Source organism: Mauremys reevesii, linkage group 8 (assembly GCF_016161935.1).
Source record: "Mauremys reevesii isolate NIE-2019 linkage group 8, ASM1616193v1, whole genome shotgun sequence".
Lineage (NCBI taxonomy): Eukaryota > Metazoa > Chordata > Testudines > Geoemydidae > Mauremys > Mauremys reevesii.
In genome coordinates, this window is record NC_052630.1 from 83,977,009 (window position 1) to 83,993,732 (window position 16,724).

At 41.2% G+C, this 16,724-nt stretch overlaps 1 long non-coding RNA gene across 5 annotated transcripts in view; it reads left to right on the forward strand.

Annotated features, from left to right (window-relative positions):
• The window catches only part of LOC120370567, a 183,442-nt gene that overhangs the window by 115,960 nt on the left and 50,758 nt on the right, over window positions 1–16,724 (forward strand). For 4 of the 5 annotated variants that reach the window (XR_005583804.1, XR_005583801.1, XR_005583803.1 and 1 more), the window contains exon 3: window positions 15,964–16,036. The exons of the other annotated variant lie outside the window; for it this stretch is intronic. This is a non-coding gene — a long non-coding RNA (uncharacterized LOC120370567). The remainder of the gene's footprint in view (window positions 1–15,963; window positions 16,037–16,724) is intronic. 5 annotated transcript variants of the gene reach the window in all.

Below are 16,724 nucleotides of genomic sequence, written 5' to 3' on the forward strand. Positions count from 1 at the left end.
GCTCTTCCGAGTTTCTTCGACTCTTTCCTTCTGCACAAACTCCTAGTCAGACTTCTTAAAAACCTTGATGATCTCTGCAGCGTCAAGCAGATGCACCTCCAGACTGCTGCCACTTTCAACCCCAGTGTGCCATGGCTTTTTGCCATGGCTCTCATGTTTGAATTTCATGTCTGTTCTTTAGTGTAGACTTCACCAGATTACAGAGGGGATTTTCCAAGGCATAAATAGAAATCCAACTTCCAGTGAATTTCAATGGGAGTTGGATGCCAACCTGCTCTTTGTGCTCTTGAAAATTTTCCCCTATTTCTAAAACAAAGCAGGCACAAGTGGATGGTTCTTTCATTTTAAAAGTATTTCTAGAGATCATAAATTAAGCCTTATATAGACAGTTGAAATCTGATGCATTCTGTAGTGGAAATATTCCCTAGAGTGCCTTATGCACTAAGACCCAGTACTTGCTTAATGCAACAGCAGTCAAGGGCCTTTGCTGTTTTACTGCCAGATGCATTGGACCCCTGAGGATTTTCAAATGCAGGGATGTCTAAAAGGAGAGATTTCCGAGGAAGAGTAGAGAAGACTGATGAGGAACCCAGACATGGCGTTGTCTAGTAAGCCTGTAGGGAAACAAAGAAGTGGAATTCTTATTGAGGATTCCAGAAAAAAAGACTCCCTCAAGATACTGGAATTCCTCTACATTTCTGAATGACAGTAAATTCTGCAAAATTACAGTGACTAATCTGTGATGAAATTGTGCACAATATTAAATGCCAGCATTCTTTAAAAACATAAAATCTTATTTTCGAATCTGTTTTCTATAGCTTCCATCACCATAGGATCTAAATTCTTAATTGCACACTGTTCTTTCAGCAAAATTCAGTTGTTCAAAACAGTTCAGCAGGTAAAGAGATTTATTTACATTAATCCAGTTAATTTGTGTTGGCTGCACAGCACAAAGAAATGGTGACTAAACTCTGGCTAATAGGCATTTAAAAATCCATTTGAGTTACATCTCTTTGCTGCTTACTGCGTTCTGGGAAGTATGAGTCCTGGGCAACAGTGTCACATCTTGCAAAGTAACATGACTGATGCAGTTCAGTTTGCTACATGGGGATTAGGACATTTGAAAGTATAAAATGTATCTGTTGCAAAGTGTTCAACAATTTAAAATGTTTCCATGAATTTCTCAGTCTGGCTGGAGGAGTATTTGTAAGGATTCTCCCCATTCCTATCTCTTAACCTCAAATAGAAAAATCTCAAGAGTCCCTTCTGAATTCCTTGACATTGCTGAGCTTGGTATGGTTGAATCGTCCACTGAAATCGATGTGAAAGTGGCACATTTTGACCTGCAAGAAGATAAAAATGTGGCTATTTTAAGAAAGAAAACCCACTTAGCCCCTTTGGTAAACTGCAGGAGCTGAGGCTGTCAATGCCTGGCAGTCTCTAAATTCTGCTGAACCATTTGGCATTGCCTTATAGAAAAGAGGTGGTGGTTTTCTCATTTGATAATCAAAGAGAAGGTGGTTGTTTTGTCTTGCGTGGCCAGAAAGCACTGCACAGAAGTAAGAAAATGTTTGAATGTATGTGACAGACACTTTCCAGTTTTACTGCCCAGGTAATCACAGCAGTTGCTTTGGTGTTTTGGCTAACAAGAGATGCATAGTAAGATAAAGAGACATTGTACAGACCCTGATCGTGGTGCCAGGGGGTGGGGGAGGGAAATCTTGCATGACATTTTCTGGAACAATAGAAAGGCTGCTGATTTCCTTGCCTTCTTTTTTCCTACAGTAGATACTGCTGTATGGGTGGGGTCCCCGAGATTGCCGTAATTACTACTGGCTGGCAAGTAGCAACGTATTGTATAAATAACTAGCTAGAACAGACTGTATGTTCCAAGGAGAGATGTTTAATTGTTTGGAGTCTACCAGGAAGTCAACTCTGCCCTAATTTCCGATGTGATTCAATAGGCCATTTTCCAGAGATGTTTGGAGCCAGAATTCAACCATTCTGATATGACTGTTGAAAAAATATTCCCATGATTATAAAACCACAGAGAGACAATTTGTTTGGGGAGGTGCACTGACAACTCACAACAAAACAGTGAATATTATCAAGCTGATATTGTGTTCCTGAAAAAAGAAATGATAACTTCTTGTGCGCATTGAGCTGCGTTTGGCTCTCAGCTACATGGGGGCTACTCCCATTCACTTCGATGCTCTTGTGTAACTGAGAGCAGAATCTGGCCAACTTTCTCTGAAGTGTGCAGTGTTTATTAATGTGCCTCTATTTTAAAATCTCTGTATTGTCCAATTTAACTTCTTTGAGCAGGAATGTAACCTTACCACCCTGTCTGAGGAAAGAGCATGGCATAGAGTCACAACCTTGTGCTTTCCCCTGCTCCGGGGGAAGTAAAGCCCTTTTGCTAGTACAAAGTACTCACCCCTCCCCATCCACTCACACCTACTCTCCTGTAACAGGGGAGAGAAGAAATCCCCAAGTGACTGCTGTCTCTACCCTGTAGGCTCCAGTGACATAGGTAGCCTGGGCAGGAGTGCAAGGAGGTTCCTTTTGCACACTTACACTGGCACAGGATGTGCATAGGGCTCACAGCTGATTCCTTGATGTTCGTTTGTAATCTTATAATTCCGAACACTTAGCATGGACAGAGCATTTTAGACAAAGGACTTGACATCATCAGTACTTAGCTTGGATTTGACCTATAACTGCAGTAATCATAACCCAATTTTGATTTGTATTGGTCAGTCAGACATCTGTAAAACACAATGTGCTGTGCCCTTTCTTATATTGGTGAGCATCTGTTCATGTAAGTAGCCCTACTGAAGCCCATGGAACCACTTGTGCAGTAAGGTTCTCCTCCCTGTGAGTGATATCAGAATGTGGCCCAATATGTGCTATAGTTGCCATATACAGACACAATATAGAATGAAGTCCCATTCTTTCCCTCTGTGAGCACAGAAGGACTTAAATGTTCCCAACTACTATGATTCCACTGCACAGCATGCTATAAAGAGGCCATGAACCCCCCTGCCCAGAACCCTGCGCCATGGTGGCTGTCTCTGCAACAATGCAGAAGAGAACTGGAGAAAGGACTGAAATGTAGGATTGGACCTAAGAGTATGTTAAAGAAAACCGTTTGCAGAGAGGGGTTGCACAGGGTTTCCTGGGTCTGAAATAATAGCCACACATTGGCCCTACTAGTGCTGTGATGCTGTGAGCAAATTATTGTGTCCATGGCCCCAGACCTCATCAGGGACCCCATTGCAACCCTCAGTTATTCAGAGCTTGAGCTGCAGTTGAAGGATTAATCCACTGCTCTTATCCATTGCTCCTGTTCCTGCACACTGGGAGAAATGTTGCCCCTATTAAAGTCAGTGGCAAAACTCCCATTGTCTTCTAGGGGTCAGGATTTCACCCACTGTTTAACCTTTATTCTCGCTTCCCCTCACTTGCCAGCAAATGACTGCAATGACATGTTAGAGTAGTCCCCACTGTTACATTTTAATCTAGAGAATTTGATCAGCATTAGCTCCAAGGATGCTTGGTAGGAGTTTAAAAATTTGTATTTGCCAAGTGTTTTACTGAGGAGAGGGGAGGGAGAGAACCTGATTTTGCTCTCTCTTAAGTCAGTGTAAATCAGAAGTAACTCCCCTACCACTAACTTATAGCACTAGGCTGATATAAGTGAGATCGGAATCAGACCCAGAGAGACTCTGGAAAAGACTGCTGCACCTAGGCAACAAAAGGAAAATGGCATATTGTAACACTCCTACAGGAAAAAGGGGAGAAAAAATCCAGTGGCTGAGAGCCAGACCTACTAGGTAGGAAACACAAGCAAACAACGTATGTTTTCGTGTTATTTTGTCATTCTTGGAGGGAGGAGGAAAGATTCCACATGTCTGAAGGAAAGAGATGCTGAGATAATTAAGCATTTTATGCAACTTCAATGATGTTCTATGGAAGCTTTACTTAAAAAAACAAACAAACAAAAAAACACCCACCTTTGCGGATGTGTGTGTGGTTTAGCAAAGGCATTTCAAATGTAGATCCCCTGTCAGCATAATCACTGCACTGCAGCTTGACTGACTTCATATCCTGTGTATATTTGGGGGTGAGGAGGGAAGGGAGAGGAAGAGTTTCTTACGGTTGTAAATACTAATAAGTATGGTGTAAACCTCCCAGCTAAACTAAGCAAGTGTCAAGTCTTGGTGCTAACATTATGACTGTTATGATCCTCCATGCATTCTTATGACATTACAGATGAAAAAAATGGAAACAATTAGGTCAGAACAGAGATTATCAGTGGAATTTAATAACGTTTTCAGTTCGCTCACTAAGTAACTGTTTCAACACTCCACCAAAACAGTCCTTCACTGTGTACATTAGTCAGAACGTGTAATCTTATTTCTAAGTGCATTCAGAAAATTTCTGAAGTGTAATGTTCTAATGAACAGTAATATACACACTGTAATGTGTCAATATTGCTATCTTTTTTGAAGCAGTTGCAGAGTAATCAATACATTCTAACATGTCTCATCAAAGCTTATTGTTTGTCCACCAGTCTGAAGTGAGAGAGAGAGAGAGAGAGAGAGAGAGAGAGAGAGAGAGAGCTGTCATGTCTTCTAAAATTAAATTGCTTCACTTTTAAATTACTGGATGTCACTTCAGCAAAGTCTTCCAGCGTCTCTCCATTTTCCTTCAGAAGACTAGTAACACTTCAGAAGCATCAAAAGCAAACAAGCTGGCATTTATGATTTTCTATTTAAAATAAGGAAACTATTTGTTAAAGTTGCAACATGTTTTTCATCTTTTTACATGAAAAATACAAAGTTTGTAAAAGGAAAGAATTCTTTTAAAGGTTCCCTTAAGCCATCCCTCAGTGTGTAACAACATCTCTTAGGAAACCTGTATTTAAGAGGTTGGTTTTTTTAATGAAACAAAGAACAAAGGCAACATTAAATCAGAGTAAAGCACAGTAAAAGTAGTGCTAGAAAGACCGCTCAAAATACTAAAACAAAATGGGTGAAGGATTTGTCAAGACACCATAGAGACACATATAAAGGGGATGCTATCAAGCAGTTTAAATTCAATTTAACCTACCTTAAATGTTAAATTTAAGGGTTCAAAACTTGCTCCCACTTGAATCAGTGAAGATACTTCTCCAGACTTCTATGAGGGCACAACTAGGCCCATAAACTACTGTGCAACACCTCAGATTCATGTTCCAAGCTGGTGTTTAGACCTGAACTGCTCTCTGAGATCTTGGATTCAACCCTGATCACAACCTTGAATGACAGTGGCAATTTTCAGATCTGACTGGGGCTATGGAATAAATGCTAACAAAGAGGCAGGGGCCTATGGGTATGTCTACACCACAGCCCAAGGTGTGACTGCATTTTGGGTACACATACTCATGCTAGCTTTACCTGTGCTAACCTGGCTAAAAATAATAGAGGTGGTCACACAGGCTTCAGTGTGGGCTGTATAAGTGTACTGGAGACCCTGTGTACGTATTCATGTTGCTAGCTCATGTTGAAGCATGTGCCGCCCTGTGTCCTCTGCTATTTTTAGGTGTGCTAGTGCCAATAAAGCTAGCACAGGTCTAGCTACCCATGCTGAAATCATAGCTCTGTAGCACAGACATGCCTAAAGTGGGTCTGAGAGTCCACAAAAAGGCAAGTGTTGAGGGATATCTGAAAGAAATTCAAGTTCTAAAGACGGTCTCATGAGGAAGGTTGGGCCTCACAGGAAGGGTCAAGGAACTGGAGATGACTGTGGAAGATGAGATGAACTGAACCTGAGGAAGATGAGAGCTAAAATCTTAAAATATCTTCAGAGTTTTACAGAACTTAAAATTATTTGTTCATGCGGAGATCTCCTAACAGATTAGTATTCATGTGATGAATGTACAAATCAATTATGTTTTGACAAGCACACATGATTGTAATGCAAATATGCTTGTCAGAGACATGATTAGGCCAACTCCTCCGGAGGTGTAAAATGGTGAAGCTCCACTGAGCTCAGTGGAACTATGTCAATATACGCCCGCTGACAATCTGGCCTTTTGTCTTTTAACATACCTTTGTGATAGTTTACTGAATGTGAATATCACTGTGTTTAAGACCCAGAGCCATATGAAAGGGGTAGAGAAAAAAGTATGCGATGGTTCCAATCCCCAGACCATGTTGAAACTATATGTCAATGAACGCTGTCAAAATTCCCACTGATTTTCATGGGAATCAGAATAGTGTCCCATATTAGTTTAGGTTGCTTACACCCATTTAGCTAGTAATTCTGTCTGGCTGAAGAATGCTTTTACTAAGGATTATATTACACACACACACCACCCACCACCCATACAAAACACATGAACATTACATTAAAGTTTTGTTTGTGTTCTTACACAGCAGATGATGAGGGGTATAATCCTTCCATGTCCACTATCTGTTAATTGGGATTCATAACTGCTTAGCCCAGGATGTTGGTTGACCACGTCATGGCACCTGTGATTTGATTGGCCCAAAGGGGTGGTCTTGCCATAAAGGAGCAATATTTCCATTGGAGAGTACTTTTTCCCAATTGCCCCACCTGTGATGGCATGATGGCAGTGCCTCCAAAGGTGGTGTTAGGAAGAACAGCAGGACTTACTCTGCAAGGGTTAGCTATATGTTAGCAGGTATCTCTGTCCCTCATTGCTGCATATCCTTAGCAAGGAGACTTTATGTAACCCATACTGTTTTAAACATCTAGGGACAAGCCCCTCAGCTAGTATCAATCAGGGTAGCACCACTGAAGTCAATTGACATCAGCTGAGGATCTGGCCGCTAGATGTTTTGCTATCCGAAATTAGAAATCCAATTCTTCTGCAATTATTCAGCAATCTTAAAACATTACAGTAATGCTTCACATCTCTGCAAAGGTACAGAGATATGCTAAACTGGCTACCACTTTAGACAGTTACCCTCTGGCCTGTGCTGTAAATGAAGAGGCTTAGCAGGGTTTATTAAAACTTGCTCCGCTTTATCACAGAGCTACTAGAGCTGCCGGAGTAGCATTTCTTGCTTATGGGAAACCCATGAGGAGAAAATGAACTGGGAACAACTGTATGGTGTAGCCCAATTCTTCCTATGCTTGCAAAAATCAGAAAGAAAGGAAAAAGTGATCAGGGGAAGAAATATTACAAAGTGTGGCTGTGGCTTCAAGTTGCTCTGTGAGTTTCTATACTGTTACTTTGCTTTCAGGCACAATAAAACGCCAGTTATTAATACTGCAATTACCCAGCCTTATCGCTGCTATCCACACATACTGACTATGACTAGAGTTCTAGATGATATTGTTTTCATTAGTGTGACCAAAGGGAAATTTAATTAGAGATGCATCTCTCAAATGGACAAGGGAAAATACAAGGATTAAGGAATTAATCCTAATGCTTAATTACATTAAGATATTTTGTAGTTCTAGATGGGGTATTATTGACACTCTCGGTAACCTTATTCTATTGATTCTCTTGTGACTGCACAAAATGTTGTTATATAGAAAATACGTTATTCATTACATTACATTAAAAAGTAGCATAGCCCTCCTATCAGCTTTGTGTATGAAGCAGGAAGATTTAATCACCAGGGTTTGTTCTGGATCATAGCCGTTCCTGACTGCATACCATAAATTCAGATTATTGGAACAAAACAAAATGATCTACAGGTAATAGAAACAGAAAAAATGCACTGATAGAGAGATCAGGGAACTGTGACTAAATGGAACCAGGTAAGCTAAAAAGCACTATTTTTAAATACAGGAAGAGTTTTGTTGAGTTGTTCCTGAAAAAAAAACACCTATGTGTGTATATGAACATTTTATCCAAGAGACCTACTAAATCTTAATAAAATTAATGCACTTTATTACCTAATGTATATTCTTTCACTGTGGATTTTTCAACTGTATAAAAATAAGAACCATCTGTGGAAAAACAAACCTCAACTTGTTTGTGCAATTGTTTCTCTGTTGTTGTTTAGATTTCTAGAAAACAGATGCGTGTGTTTCATTTGGGGAAAGTATACATCTGTTCTGCAGAATTAGCTCCAGAAATCCTACATTTTCCAATAGGGGTTTATTAAATTACATGCAAAGCTAACCAACTTTCACCACACCATCTACACATGTGTGCATGCATACATGCACACACAACAACAACAAATGGTAATGCTTACAAGTTGAGGAGTCCATTTACTCTGGAAATCCATAAGTTTTAAAAATAGTCTATAATAATTTAGTTTAGAGAAAGGAAGGAGAAAGTAGGGACATATTTACTTCTGTGTGTGTGAGCGAATATCTGTGCAGCTGGAAATGTTACAGTCCCATATGATATACACTTTAACAGGGATGAAACCAATAAGGTTCTAAAGAAATTCCTGTATAGGGTTTAATAAAGAATGAGGTCCTTGCTATAGCTTGCTTAAACCATACAATAGAATTTTATAATAGGGGTATTATTCTCTGTTATAGTCTATGGGATGGCTTAAATATTTTATAGAGAGGTTATTATTCTCTATTAAATTTTACAGAAATTTTCCATCTGGGGAAAAGGGGAACTCATTCTATATGTGTTTAGAATGTTAACAGAGCTCGGGATGTACTTTAAACCATGATACGGTACATTTTCCCCTGGTTCTTATTAGAAAACACAAGAGCTATAATGTTTAATTGTGATGAAATGTGTGTGGTTTGCATGTTTATGTGCATTTCAGGAATCAAATTAACATATTTCCTCTGGGCTGGGGGACTTTATCATAAGGTCAGAAACACAAATCATAAAATTGGATTGACACTGCAGAATCTCAGTGCAGAAGGGATCTAAGAGTCCATTAAGAATTTGTAAACATATTCACTTGCTTCTTTCCAGGAGCAAAACAGTGCAGTTGAGATGAATTTTGGAAGTAAATTCTAAACAGGTGGACAGAGCAGCAGGCATCCGGCAGGAGGACATTGCTATCCAGTCAGAGAAAAAGAACTGCAGGGGAAAGGGGATGATGTAAATCACAGTTGCTAGGCTGAATATGTTCATTGCACATTCCAAATAGAGCAGACATGCATGGGATCTAGAAATATGAGCTGGTAACTAATAGCGATTCTGGCTCCCTGCATAGCACTAATGGCAGTGGAAATGAAAGCTGCCCATATGTGTTTCATGGCATGGCTCTGAAAGTTCTCATGGGGTGAAATTTATCTTTGTGCAAACTATGCCTCTCTCAAGTCCCACTTAAGCCCGTAGGAACAGCACAAGGCTTATGCACCACTGACACCCCACCTAAGTAGTGCAATGGCCTTGTGCTGGGCTTCTGTGTGGGAGTGAATTTTACTACTAGGGCTCTAAAATAGAACCTGAGTGATGCTTAGGCCTTGTGCTCTCTGGCCTCTGCACAGCAGTGAACTCCAACTGTGGCGAACCGAAGTCCCTCCCATGTATGAACATGTTCTCTTGAATGTCATTTTTTAAAATTAAAATTGGCATTTTGGAGCCTCCTGCTGGTGAAGTCTGCAGGTAACAAGGGCAGGATGGAAGGTCCAGGTTGACAGCTCATTTACCTGTTTCTACGCAGCTTTAAATACCTGCGGAACCATCAGAGGAAGGGGAATGTTACTGGTGAAAATGGCGACTAGGTGAAGGTTCTTCCTTTTGCTGTTTATCCTGCTATCAAAGAAGATGAATCTTCCAGCAGTAAAAGGGCTAAAACAGCCCTATTTAATTAAAGATGAGAGTTGGGCTGGTAAAATCTACAGGACTGGGCTCATTGGGAGTGTTAGTGCCAGGTCCAAACATGACTCCTGAGGTCTTCAACAGCCCATAGAGGAAGCAGGTAGGTGTGTGCAGGTTCTTCTCTAGATGGAGGCTGTTACAACTGATGCAATGTGGCTTTGATGTCCACACAGATCAATACATTCGCTGAACAAAGCATCTGGGCTAGGAGGTAATTTAATTTTAAATTAAACTCGGGGCATTTAAGGAAATGTGTGTGAACTGAATTCTGTTAATCCACACTACCTGTTTGTATACACACAATGGACCTGAGCATACTCCCCCTGACTTCAGTGGGGAGAAAGAACAGGCCACTTATTTTCACTGCATTGTCTTACCATCCCAATATGCAGCAAAACCATAGCTCCTGACTCCTCAGCATTTTCACACTACCAGTGCCCACTGTGCTGTCACCTGGAGTTCTAATGCACAGTTGTTCACTTCCTGATGCTTTCACTGCTCCACTGTTTGGATGTCTGGGAGTTTGGTTAATGTCCTTGGCTAGCCAGCCGCTGACAATAACTCTGCCTGAATGCTGCTCACCTGCTTGTCTGTCTACAACTCTCAGATACCCTGCCTGTTGTCACCTTGGCTTTGTCTTTTCTCTCTCCTGTGCCAGCTGGCCTGGCTGGGGGCTGATTAATTGCCTGTGGTGCTTTTCCTCCTCTGACTCTATGCCTGAGGCTACTTTTTACATCCACCAAAGTCCAATGTGCAAAGCCCATTGAAGTCAGCAGAAATTGTCCCATTGCTTTCAGTGGGACTGGATCATGCCCAAAATCCCCATGGCTTTCTTTGATGCTACAAGGATCATTATAGTGTTTAGTTCCATGTTCAAAATATTGTGCTTCTGTCCATAGTTCCATCTTCCAAGAGAGGTCTTAGTTCCTGGGAGAGCATCAATGTTGGCCATATCATCCTTGAGGAATCATCCCTCTAGCTGAATCCTTCCACCTACACAATATCCCACCAATTGATCTTTTTATTTACTTTTGCAGTGCCACTCCTGAGAAGGTGTCCATAAAGGCCATTTCTTCTTTAAGATCAGTTTTCCTTGCAAGGTTTCTATGCTTGCTGAACCTACTTCTGTTGGGTGCTTTCCCCTTGCCAAACATTTCTGTCTGATGCAGAATACTTCCCTTAAAAAAAACCATCTTCCGCTTAGGCACCTGGAAAAAAAATTGGCTACATTTTCAAAAGAGCAAAATGCACATTTACGTATCTCAGTGAAGGTGCAAGATTCTCCACCAAGTTCTCCACACCCAGCAGCTCCCATTGAGCAAGATGTGTAAATAGGAGCCTGAGGTGTTTTGAAAACTGACCACAAATTGAGGCTGGTGAGCTCTTTTTGGAAAAACTGGCCACTTATTTATATATTGTATCTCCAGAGTACAATAGGATCTTATTAAGAAATCCTTTTTGCCTAGCCAAATATTTACTATGTTCCTTTTTGAGGGGAGTCATGATGTAATTTTTCCTACTTTAGTTAAGAGGCTGTCAGAGTTTCCATTATGACCCTCCCTTTTAGAGGGGTTTGTAACTGAGCTGTAAGACATGCAACATACTCTGAAAACTGATGGGCATTTTAGTCCAGAAGAGTGTTTCTAAAGCATTAATTTAATCAGTTGGGCTGTAATTAAGTTAGAGGAGGGCAAGGATACAAATGTTTTGTAGGTTTAGATGTTTGCCTTCTATTTAAATGTTGTTTTTTTAAAATGACAGGCAGTTAATCCATTGCAACACCTGCTCTGGACCTGGCATAGATCTTTGTGTTAACCGCTTCATAGAATGCATTACTACAATTCAGCATACAATGAAACTTGAATGAACATAAGGAAGCAATTTTTCCACTCAGTTACATTGGTGTATTTCACTCTGTGCCCCGGCTTACAGAAGCAGAGTGGTAGCATTCTTCCTGGTCACGTGGAAGTAGGCTGTACTGTCTCAGAAACACTTTTCTCTTCCCCTGAGTTTCCTTGTGGGTGCTCCTCTGGATCTTCTTGTGGGGCGGGGAGGGCAGGGGAGGGTTGTGATTTCCTTCTGTAGCACTGTCCCCTGCTCAAACCCTTGACTTCTGTGTGGAGATCCAGGCAGAAATAAATGCTGTTTGAAACAGAATTAGTACTTGCTGAATCTCCATACAGAGGATACTGAGCAGGCACAGGGGGATGCCACCAATTCTGCCAAAGGTCTGCAGAGGCCATCCTGCCAAAGGGTAGAGGCAGGACAACTCCTGCTTCAGCAGATCCCCAGGCCCCACAGCACTAGCAGGACAATCCTCCTGCCCACTCCGCAGCCCCTCCCGCCCCCGCCAGCACCTTCTACTAGAAGTGATGCCTTTTAAAATCCAAGTTATTACGTTAAGGTTGTGAATGTTCAGAAGTGGTTTCTTATTCCCAGACCAACTAAGCAATACACAATTTGCCTAAATGGAGAGAGGCAAATCCAACTTGTAAATAATCACAATGAAGTTTGCATCTTTCAAGTAGTTATTGGTAAGAAAATACATAGCAGTGCTTTTTACCAAATAGCATCTAAGCTAAGTCAGGTTTGTTTGATTGAAAACTATCTATGGACATGAGGCATTTTAAGGTGACATACAGTGATAACCTCCTGTCTCTCTTCCAGTCTGGCTAGCTTCTTTTGTTGGCACTCCATTCTCTGAGCCATCTCTTCGTAGGATACAAAGCCAAAATCAAGCTCTTGGTCTTCTTGGGATTGGAGCTAGCTCCCTAACACTCTTTTTCATTAGGCATGTTGGCAAAAAGATTTCCAATCTTGTTATCGTGTATGCAGTAGTGTTGGTGCTAGTGTAGACAAGGCTGCTGCAGGTGCTATTACTATCATGTTGTCTAATCTGGGGAAGAGCAGGTCTAGGAACACAATGGCAGACAGTAGTGCCTAGCATTACGACCCATGGAGCTGAGACAATGTTGTTATCTACACCGGAACACTTTTAAAGTTATGAAGGGCTTAAAAAAATCAAGAGGGGGTATCAGGGTTCCTTCCCGACTCTGAACTCTGGGGTACAGATGTGGGGACCTGCATGAAAGATCCCCTAAGCTTACTTTTACCAGCTTAGGTTAAAACGTTCCCAAGGCACAAGTTCCACCTTGTTTTTGAACAGTATGCTGCCACCACCAACTGATTTAGACAAAGAATCAGGGAAAGGACCACTTGGAGTCCTATCCCCCAAAATATTCCCCCAAGCCCTGCACCCCCTTTCCTGGGGAAGGCTTGAGGATAATATCCTCACCAATTGGTACAGGTGAACACAGACCCAAACCCCTGGATCTTAAGAACAATGAAAATTCAATTGGGTTCTTAGAAGAAGAATTTTAATTAAAGAAAAGGTAAAAGAATCACCTCTGTAAAATCAGGATTGTAAGTACTTTACAGAATAACAAAAGATTTAAAAACACAGAGGATTTCCCCTCTAGGCAAAACTTTAAAGTTACAAAAGCAGGGATAAACCTCCCTCTTAGCACAGGAAAAATTCACAAGCTAAAACAAAAAGTAATCAATAATTTCTTTGCTATTACTTACTATTTCTGCAATACTAGAAGCTTGGTCCAGATATGCTTAAGGAGATGTATTTTTCCTGCCCTGGTTCCTTACTGACTGGAAGAGAAGAGAACAGAACAAAGACACAAACAAAAACCTTCTCCCCTTATGAAAGTATCTTCTCCCCTTATTGGTCCTTTTGGTCAGGTGCCCACCAGGTTTTCTGAGCTTCTTAACCCTTTACAGGTAAAAGAGGAATTAACCCTTTACAGGGTAAAGAGGGATTTTATGCTACCCTTAGCTGTATGTTTATGACATGCCTCACAAATCACAGACTGTGCTGGACAGCTTGCTCCACTCTGTGATTTCTTTCTGGAGCTGGAGAAGAAAACAGAATTAATAAGAGACAGCATAAAATCCCAGATGGGGTCTGCATTTTGTACCAGATGGAGGTTTTCAGAGCATTTGGCTTCATTGCTATATCTCAGGGATCGGCAACCTTTGGCGGGCCGGGACGGTTTGTTTACCTGCCGTGTCCACAGGTTCGGCTGATCATGGCTCCCACTGGCCGCGGTTCACCGCTACAGGCCAATGGGGGCTGTGGGAAGCTGCGTGGGCCGAGGGATGTGCTGGCCGCCACTTCCCGCAGCTCTCATTGGCCCAGACCAGCGAACCGCGGCCAGTGGGAGCCATGATCAGCCGAACCTGTGGACACGGCAGGTAAACAAACCAGCCCGGCCCACCAGGGTGCTTACCCTGGAGTGCTGCATGCCAAAGGTTGCCAATCCCTGCTATATCTAATGGGCTACAATAGCCACTAATATTGTTCTTGCAAAACTAAGGCCTGGTCTACACTAAAAGGTTAGGTCGATCCAGTTTCATCGCTCAAGGGTGTGACAAATCCACACCCCTGATTGAAATAGTTAAGCCAACCTAACCCCCAGTGCAGACAGCTCTAGGTTGATGGAAAAATTCTTCTGCCAACTTAGCTACCACCTCCCGGGGAAGGTGCATTACCTGCACTGATGGGACACTCCCTCCTCTCATCATAGGCAGTGTCTACATATGAAACACCATACGGTGCAGCACTTTGGCTGTAGCAAGCCCTAAGATACATCATCTTGAGTAAATTCTGTTACATCAGAATATTAATGGAGGTCTGTGAGGATCTGCCAACTCAATTAGTATACACCTTCATGTATAGTACCAAAGGGATGGGTGTGGCATGAGTTTTCCCAGCCTTCAAAAAAAAAAAGAAAAAAAAACTGCTGTGCACCAGGAGACCAAAGGTCATTTAGTCTAGTTTCTGTCACAAGAAATAGTTGGTAGATGCTCACAAAGGCTAAATTGAGGAAGATAAAAGGGAGTTTAAAAAAAACAACAAAAAAACAATGATGTCAGTCCAGTCTTTTATAGAGAATTTATTCTAGTTTTTGACTAAAGGAATGCATATGAACTCATATTATCATACATTGGAACAAATTAAAAAAAATAATGCTTCACTCTCCAGCTGACCATCTTGAGTATGGAACACAATACACCTGGGGGGAGTCTGTTCCAAAAAATACAAAATTCTGCCCCAAAAATGCAAAATACTGCATATTTTATTTGTCAAAATAATGCAATATAATCTCAACAGTTTCACTTATTTCGGTAATTTATTTAAACTACCATACAGAAAAAAAATCACAATAACTGTTCAACATTTCCTAAACACATGAAATTTTAAGTTACAGATATTTGACAACCAATACCTTGCATTCCAGTTTTAATCCTGGATTTTCATTTAAATTATGTTACTTTTATTTTGGTGTTTGGTGTTCTGTAAAGTAGAATGTTGCTTTAAATTGCTCAGACTTTCACACATGAAAGTCATATAGTTTTGCTAATCATTGTCCTGCATCTTTTTTTAAATGGCTAAGTAAAATAGATCCTCAGCTGTAATCTCACCCCCTTGTGCTTCTCTGGCACAGGAAAAAAAGCGAGAAAGCACAATAGACTTTCCTAACTGAGGATTCCATTACTGTCATTCACAATAAGGCTCTTTTACACCACTCTGGCAAGGTAAAGGAGTCTTCATTGACTAAGAATGGGAACAATTAACTAACAATGGAAACATTAGCAGCCTGCCTGCTTAGTTATTACATTTCTGCTTTGCCTCTGGAACAGAGGCTGCTTCACACAGCCCCCGGGATGCAGCAACAGAGAGGGACAGAGTATGAGTATCTCTCATAAAATAAGCGTGAACGCTAGCCTCCCTCCTTCCCCCTACCTCTGTGATCTTCTCCCTGCTGACGCACCCATGTGTTCCCCACAGATTTCTTTGCTCCCCCATTTTCCTGCGGGGAGAAATCTGCAGAAGATATCAATTCTGCGCCCCCACGGGGGTGCAGAATTCCCCCAGAAGTGTAAACAAATATATTCAGTGTAAATCTACTAGTAAATTTATTAAATGGGTATAAGCAAAAGATAAACGACAGTGGGTCAAGATAAAGAATGGAACCTATAACATATCTCAGGAGGCAGTACTTTGATACTAACCAAGATTTTGGAGTGTCTTGTCATAACCAGGTGAAAATATAGCTTTATTTTTCATGTTGTTCTCTTCAGAATCTCTAAGAACCCTTGGTATTATATTTTGCCTCTCTTAGGAGAGATTCTACTGTCTTCTGTCTCCAAATCATCCAGTTTGTGTTATCCAGCAATGACAACGTAACCCCAAAGGTATGTAGGGTAAAACATCTGACATTTTTATAATGGTTTATGGTTTCTTTTTTTTGGTTCCCAGAAAAAATAGTTATAATAATGTGCTGCACTTTTCTGTAGCAGTTTTCACCAGAGGATGTCACAGCCCTTTACAAACATGTGTACCCCAGCAAGGCAAGTTAGTGTTATCACAGCGACCTTTACAGATAGGGGAACTGAGGCCCTGAGATGACAATTGACATGCCAATGGTGGCAAAGCAAATTCAGTAGACCAACTGGGATCAGAACCCAGAAGTCCATTTCCTTAACCAATCCACTCCACACATTTTCTGATTCACCTACTGTTATCATTGCAAACCTATTATGAAAAGTTAGAAACAATTAGGGCCAGACTAGAAAGGAATCTACAAAAATAATTATTTGAATCCATCTGTTTGAATAAAGGTGAGTGTAGTCATGCAGTACTCTTAAAAAACCCGGGCAGCGATTGACCCAGCAGGGGTTGATTTATCACGTCTAGTCTAGATGCAATAAATAGATCCCTGAGTGCTCTCCCATCGACTCTTGTACTCCACCACCATGAGAGGTGCAGGCGGAGTCAATGGGAGAGCAGCTGTAGTTGACTCACAGCGGTGAAGACACCACAGTAAGTTGATCTAAGTACCTCGACTTCAGCTACGTTATTCATGTAACTTAGATAGATTCC